At 37.8% G+C, this 8,281-nt stretch overlaps 1 non-coding gene across 1 annotated transcript; it reads right to left on the bottom strand.

Moving 5' to 3' along the window:
* Positions 1 to 1,650: 1,650 nt before the first annotated feature.
* On the bottom strand, positions 1,651 to 1,755 carry LOC133305872 (small nucleolar RNA R71). Its single transcript, XR_009750817.1, has one exon. It is a non-coding gene; the product is annotated as a small nucleolar RNA R71 (small nucleolar RNA).
* Between the last annotated feature and the right edge of the window lie 6,526 nt (positions 1,756 to 8,281).

The following is an 8,281-nucleotide window of genomic DNA, read 5'->3' on the forward strand; positions in this document are numbered from 1 at the left end:
TAAGGCCCAATTATCCAACTACTTTTCCTATTTAAAGAGGAGTCCCCCACGGAATCCATAGTTTTAGTTTTAGGTTAGACAAAGGAGGGAAGCGAAGTCAAGTCAGAAGGGACGTTTTAGAGAGAGAAAGTGAGATTTTTGGAGGAAGAAGAGCTGCTGGAGCAAGACTGTGACAGAGTTTTACAACAACATTCGTTTTCATCTTCTTTTATGTTTTTCAATGAGTTCTTTCTTCCTCTTCTCTGTTTTATTTAATTCTATTATAAGCTAAATTGTTCTATAGGTTAGGTGATAAAGTACTTATGTTGTAACATTGAGATGTATGCCTAAACTTTGTTTTTATTAATATTTAATTAGTTTTTCAATGAGTTTGCTTATTCTTATTCATGTATGCATGTCGAGAGATACATATATGATACTGAGGAGCTTGGGGCCGAGAGGTTTTCGAATCCAGACCCTTGTTGAGTTATGTTGATTAATTAGGTTAAGAATAACTTGATTAAGTTGTGGGTAGAGAGATCATTCACACCACATAGCCTTTGAACTTAAACTTTAACAATTCAGTAATTAGTTTGGCCATAGAGATGTGGGAATTAGTTATTGGGTATATATGTCAGGTTGGCCAAAAGCTCCAACATACTTTAGTGTTCGGTTACTAATTAAGCATTAATATATCATAGTTAAAGCATCGTTTCAGTATTGCTGTATCTGGAAAATTGAACCTGACCTATATCTCATCCATCATCTTAATACCTTTGAAATTTGTTTAATGTTTTCTTATTTTTAATTGTCTTTTATTTTATAAATCCAATCTTCAAAATCCATCCTTTTTCCTATTTTCTTTACTTGAATAACTCAAACTTTATAAATCATCTTCGTGGGAACGATACTTGACTCACACATCCCTTTATTACTTGTGACACGTGCACTTGCGTATTTGAGTGATTAATTTAATTGATTTCAAATTGCACAACAAGTTTTTGGCATCGTTGCCGGGGATTATTTTATAAAGTTATTTTTATTTGAGTGAAGAAATTTTCTTTCTTTTATTTTCTTTCACATTTCTTTCTTTTTTGTTTTCAATATGTTAATTGCAGCGTATAAGCAGTTCTTCATCTGAACAAGAAGCAGATTTTGATCCTAAGATTGAAAGAATGTTTCGAGCAAGAAGGAACGATAAAAACGCAACAATCCTATAGCAATACCTGACATGGCAGAAAGGCTAAGAAACAGTGAAGAGGATGGACCTTATCATAACAATGAAGGTCCAGCTCGAGTTGGGATTCCAATCAGAGCGCATGCAATTCCTACACTCAATGATTTGCATTCTGGAATCGTTCAACCTGATGTAGCATCAGAGGTATTTGAGCTGAAGCCAGTGATGTTTAACATGTTGCAGACCATTGGTCAATTCAATAGACTGCCTAGTGAAGACCTTCACATTCACCTCAAGAATTTTATGGATGTAGCAGACACTTTCAAGATCAAAGGAGTTACATCCAATGCTCTAAAGCTGAAGTTGTTCCCACATTCCCTCACCAGCAAAGCTAAAGCATGGTTGAGTTCTTTACAACCACATTCAATCCGAAGTTGGGAGGAGTTGGCGGACAAGTTTTTATTGAAGTTCTTTCCTCCCATGAAGGCAGCCCAATACAGGAATGATATTTCAACCTTCAAGCAATTGCAAGAAGAGTCATTTTGTGAGGCTTGGGAGGAATTTAAAGATCTGTTGAGGAAGTGCCCAAACCATGGCGTTCCCGAATGGATCCAAATGGAGACATTCTACAATGGGCTTAATGGACCAACAAACAGCATGGTTGATGCATCATCTAGAGGAGCCCTTTTAGAAAAGACATATACAGAAGCATATGCAATATTATAGAGGATGTCCGTCAACAATTATCAGTGGCTGTAGAAAGAGCAAGTTCAACACCAAAGAAGGCTGCTGGAGTTTTGGAACTCGATGTTGTAACAACACTGTTAGCACAGATCTCAGCTTTGAATAACTATATTAAGACGTTGAATCTGTCTACTGAAGCTAAAGCACAACCAGTCAATGCCATAACTGATGTTATATCATGTGTTTTCTATAATGGTCCCCATGTTTATGATAACTGTCCATAAAACCCCCAATCTGTTTGTTTTAGAGGTAATTATAATAGGAACAACAATCCATATTCAAATACCTATAATCCTGGATGGAGGAATCACCCAAATCTTTCCTATTCTCAAGGACAACATCAGGGGCAACAACATCATCAACAACAGCAAGGACAACAACAAATGTCCTCAGATACAACAGGAAGGTCATACAAAACCCCATACCCTCCTGGATTTCTGTAGAAACAACATCAACCTAGACAACAAGTTGATACATCAAGTACGTTAGAGAGCATGCTGAAAGATTACATGACAAGGAGTGATGCTATAATTCATAATCAAGCTGCATCAATAAAAAATTTAGAGACTCAAGTAGGTTAATTGGCAGAAGCACTTAGAAGCAGACCACAAGGAGCCTTGCCAAGCAATACTAAAATTCCAAAGAAGAATGGAGAAGAACAGTCAATGCTATAGCATTACGGAGTGGTAAAGCCGTAGATGAACCATAAGTCATAAAGAACTACCATGAGCAGAAGCAGAAAGCATTGAATCAGAATAAAGAAGATGAAGTTGCTAAAGAGGTGGAAAATCATGATCAACCTAAAGAACCTTAAGTTGTTGGCGCTGAGAATATTGCTATAGCAAAACCACAGCAAGGTCAGACTGTCAGCAAAGCAACAAAACCACCACCTCCATTTCCTCAAAGATTGAGGAAGTAAACTGATGATAAGCAATACAAGAAGTTTTTTGTTGTTCTAAAATAGTTGCACATCAATGTACCCTTAGTTGAAGATCTTGAGAAAATGCCAAGTTATACAAAATTCATGAAGGACATCTTGGCAAAGAAGAGGAGGCTGGAGGAATATGAGATGGTAGCTTTCACCCCAAGAGAGTAGACAATACTACCTCAACAAGTTACCACCAAAGCTAAAAGATCCAGGGAGTTTCACTATTCCTTGTACTATTGGTAACCAATATGTAGGTAAGGCATTATTAGCCCTCAGATGGAGCATTGCAGACATAAAAGGAATTAGCCCTACATTCTGCACACATAAAATATTGCTGCAGGAAGGCTACAGCAGCACTGTGCAGCCTCAAAGAAGGCTGAATCCTATGATGAAAGAAGTTGTCAAGGAAGAAGTGATTAAATGGCTTGGTGCAGGAGTAATATACCCCATTTCAGATAGCCAATGTATAAGTCTTGTGCAGTGTGTACCAAAGAAAGGAGGAATCACAGTTGTGAAGAATGAGAAAAATGAACTTATACCAACAAGAACTGTGACCAGATGGAGAATATGCCAGGATTATAGGAAGCTTAATGATGCTACAAGAAAAGATCACTTCCTTTTTCCATTCATTCATTTCATTGACCAGATGTTGGATAAACTTGTAGGGAAGCAGTTCTATTACTTTTTAGATGGATATTCGGGCTACAACCAGATTGCTGTAGCACCTGAAGATCAAGACAAGACCATATTTACTTGCCCGTATGGAACCTTTGCCTTTAGAAGGATGCCATTTGGATTATGCAATGGACCAGCCACCTTCCAAAGGTGTATGATGGCAATATTCACAATATGGTAGAGAATTTTGTGGAAATATTCATGGATGATTTCTCGGTTTTTGGAGAATCATTTGAATCTTGTCTTGAGAATTTATCAAAAGTACTCAAGAGATATGAAGAGACTAACCTAGTGCTGAATTGGGAGAAATGTCATTTCATGGTCAAAGAAGGTATAGTCTTGGGTCACAAAGTATCAAAGGATGGACTAGAAATTGATAGAGCAAAGATATCTGTGATTTAGAAGCTGCCTATACCCGTTAATGTCAAAGGAATCAGAAGCTTATTGGGGCATGATGGATTCTATAAGAGATTCATCAAGGACTTCTCAAAAATTTCCAGACCTCTATGTAGATTGCTAGAGCAGAACACCCCATTTATTATTGATGATCAATACAAGGAAGCATTTGAAGAATTGAAGCAGAAGCTGGTTACAGCACCTATAATTGTTGCACTCTATTGGACTTCACCATTTGAAATCATTTGGGATGCTAGTGAATATGCCATTGGTGCAGTACTTGGTCAAAGAAAGAAAAGGATATTCCATCCTATCTATTATGTTAGCAAAATGCTTATTGTAAGAACCCGCACCGTTAATTAAGGAAATTAGTAATTTATTATCTTAAATTAGGAAATGATTTCATAATTGACCCTAATAATTATTAAGAGGCTTTAATAATTATGATAAGTGATTAAGTATGCTGAAAGTCGCTTTTCGGAAGAAAAGTGCAGATACCGGTTATGCTAGTTGATATAAATGCGTATCGAAAAAGTATCCCGGAAAATTATAATAAGTGCATGATAATTCCTAGAATAATTTATAGGACTTGTAAAACGAGTTTCAAGTCAAAATAATGAGAACTGATGCCAGAAACTGATACTGGCTATGAAAAGCGCGTACCAGAAAGGTGCTCCGAAAGATATAATAAAAATATCACAATTCTTGTAAAATTGAGTAGGTTAAGAATCCTGAGTTTGGGATTAAAATGCTAAGTGTAGAAATTAAAGTTAATACTGTGTGTTTATTAGTTAATTGGCTATAAATACTCTTGTGTAGGGCACAAAACCCTAAAAACTAGATTTTTCCTACGAGGGTTTTGTGGAGGCTGACCAGAAACACTGCCCTTTGGCTTTCTTCTTCTTTTCTTGAGGTTCAAGGCCATTTCCTTCTTGATTCTTCACATTTTCTCTTGTAAACACTTGAGTGAGTGTTTTGTGAGTGTGAAGGGTGATCTTGGGGGGAGTGTTCAGCCACTGTGGTGAGTAGTTTTGAGGCTGACTTTGGATTGTTTGGTTGTGGGAGATTTTGTGTTGGCACTTTGTGTTTCATGGAGCCTTTTTGTTGTTCAAAGGATCAACCTTTCATATCATTTTCGTGCACCTTGAGGGACAGCACCATTGCATCTATTTAGTGAGCTCCAAGAGCACCCTTTTGCTGAGTTTGAGCTTTGGGTGAGTTGCCTAACCTTTTTTCTTGGGTTTTAATGCTTAAAGTTGATGTCTTGGCATGTTTAATTAGTTAAGCAAGTAAGTAATCTGTGTATGAACTGAAAGCAGTGTAAAGATGCATGCTTTAACGTGTTTGAGTGTTAAAAATGGAACCTTGAAGGGATATCTTCGCCAAATTCAGAAACTGCATTCTGTCACGAAATATCCGGATATTTACCCGTGAAATATCCGGATATTGATATCCGGCTATGGATATCCGGATACTGATATCCGGATATTTCCAGAGAGATATCCGGTTATTGCATATCCGGATATGTCCCCGAGGAATATCCGGATATTCTGGGTTTTCGATTAACAGTAAGGTACTGTTCATACAGAGGTCTTATATGGGTTTGTGGACCCTAGTTTGATGAAGTTGGACTTCTGTAATAACTTAACTAAGTCAGAATCAAATGATTAAGGGGTTTTGGCTTTGTGTGAAGCCTTAAGACGTAAAACGTAATGAGAAGGCGTGGTCTTAATATTATATGCTTGAGGTGCATGTTATTGATTTATTATTGGTCCATAACAGATTGTGATTCTGCTGTGTTTGGACTTGAACTTGTGGACTCTTGGCTTGGATAGCTAGCTTACAAGGTAAGCTTCCGTGTCCTCGGTTTAGCCATGTTTTGGATGCACCATGTCCCATGGGGGTATGGTTATATGCATGCTATGTTACATGCTTTTGATGTTTTGGAAATGCTGTTGAGCTGTTTATGCTAGTGCCTTTATGATATGCATGTGGTGTTCCACCTATACGGTAAGCCTGAGTATGTGGTACATACAAGATGGTGAGGCTGTGGGTGAGGTGCAAGTGGTGTTCCTTGTACTACGTGTGGGTAATAGACGTATTCCTGCATTTCTCTGGCCAGTAGAATAGTATTGACACACATGGCATGAATATCTGTTGCACTGCATAGTTTTGGAACTGATATTGATATTACTGCTTTAAGAACTTATATTGCACATGTAAGTGAGCTTGGGGTGGAAGATCTTTGAGGACCCCGTGTCTTACTGAGATTTCTAATTTAGAGATCTCACCCCACGTTTAGGGAATGCTTATTTCAGGTTCGGGTAATGTTGGGGTTGAGACCTCAGGCGGCAGGAGGCCGGAGCTGAGTTAGATATTGTTGTTATTATATGCTGACTTGTTGGATGCTGGTTATACATGCTACTTTTATACTTTTAGCTTCTTTATGATTTTGGATTATTATGTTGAGACTTGGTTGTTTATGTCGTTGATTTGGTGATCATGGGGATTGTCCATGCCACGTAGACTCGTTTATGTCTTGTTTTAGTTGGAGTTGTAATAATGTATCAGGATTATTGTCCGGACTACGGGTAGTAGATCCGTGACTTAGATACTCACATTTATATCTATATAAGGAGGTATTTCAGTTAAATGTTTATTGCAATTTACATACAGGCGGTATTTTTGAAATTGATTAAGTAATCAACTTGGCTAAGTATAATGACGTCATAACTGAAAAGAAAAAGATATTCCGCATTTTTAATTAAGCGCAGCTTAATACGATAGTATGATAACATTACCGCGTATACACGGGGTGTTACACTTATAGGGGCACAATTTAATTATACAGTCATTGAAAAAGAACTTTTATCTGTTGTTTTTGCGTTTGAAAAGTTTAGATCTTATTTGTTTGGTGCTAAAGTGATTGTTTTTACTGTCCATGCAGCCATCAAATACTTGGTGCACAAAAAGGATTCAAAGCCAAGATTGATAATGTGGATTCTCTTGCTTCAAGAGTTTGATTTGGAGATTAAAGACAACAGAGGCACAGAGAACCAAGTTGCAGACCATCTATCAAGGCTAGATGATGGAAGGTCAGAAGTAGATGAAGAACCAACGAAGGGTGAATTCCCAGATGAACAGCTGTTTGCTATTGACTATGCTATAGCACCATAGTACGCTGATATAGCAAACTTTTTGGTGAGTGAAATAATGCCAAATCATAAGAACTCACAGCAAAGGAAGAGGTTCATCCATGACTATAAGTATTATCTCTGGGATGAACCATACTTATTTAAGAGATGCCCAGATCAAATTTAAAGAAGATGTGTACCGGAAGAAGAGATGCAACCTATACTTGAACATTGTCATTCATCTCCCTGTGGTGGCCAATATGCTGAAGTGAGAACAGCGGCAAAGGTGCTGCAATCAGGTTTTTACTGGCCTTCTTTATTTAGAGATTCATATCTTTTTGTTTCAAGTTGTGATAGGTGCTAAAGAATCAGAAATGTATCAATGAGACATGAAATGCCTCTCAATCCCATTTTAGAAGTTGAACTATTTGACGTTTGGGGGTTGGATTTCATGGGACCATTCCCACCTTCGTTTGGAAATCAATACATCTTGGTGGCAGTGGACTACGTCTCCAAATGGGTGGAAGCAGCAGCATTACCCACTAATGACTCCAAAGTGGTTTGGAAGTTCCTCAAAAAGAATATCTTCACAAGGTTTGGCACACTACGAGCAATCATAAGTGATGAAGGAACTCATTTTTGCAGCAAGCAATTTCAACATCTTTTGGCAAAATATGGAGTGCAGCACAGGATTGCTACAACATACCACCCTCAGACCAGTGGGCAAGTTGAAGTATCCAATAGAGAAATCAAGAGGATCTTAGAGAAAGTGGTAAACCCCTCAAGGAATGAATGGTCATTCAGGTTGGATGACTCACTATGAGCATATAGGACTGTGTATAAGACAACATTAGGTGCATCTCCATACAGAATTGTCTATGGCAAAGCATATCACCTACCTATTGAGTTAGAGCATAAAGCGTACTGGGCTATATCAAAGCTGAATCTGGATGAACAAGCAGCTGGACAGAAGAGAAAGCTACAGCTAAATGAACTGGATGAGTTTAGGATAAATGCATTTGAAAATGCCAAACTTTACAAGGAAAATATGAAATAAATGGCATGATAATAAGATCCTGCCAAGGGTATTTGAGCAAGGTCAACAAGTTTTTCTATTTAACTCAAGGCTCAAGCTTTTTCCAGGCAAGCTCAAATCAAGGTGGACGAGACCCTTTAAAGTTGCACATGTGTATCCCTATGGAGCTATTGAAATTATGAATGAAAAAGATGGGAGCACATTCAAGGTTA

The sequence above is a fragment of the Gastrolobium bilobum genome, unplaced genomic scaffold, assembly GCF_033153095.1.
Source record: "Gastrolobium bilobum isolate Gb01-03AN ecotype WA unplaced genomic scaffold, APGP_CSIRO_Gbil_v1 utg20561, whole genome shotgun sequence".
NCBI classification, from domain to species: Eukaryota; Viridiplantae; Streptophyta; class Magnoliopsida; order Fabales; family Fabaceae; genus Gastrolobium; species Gastrolobium bilobum.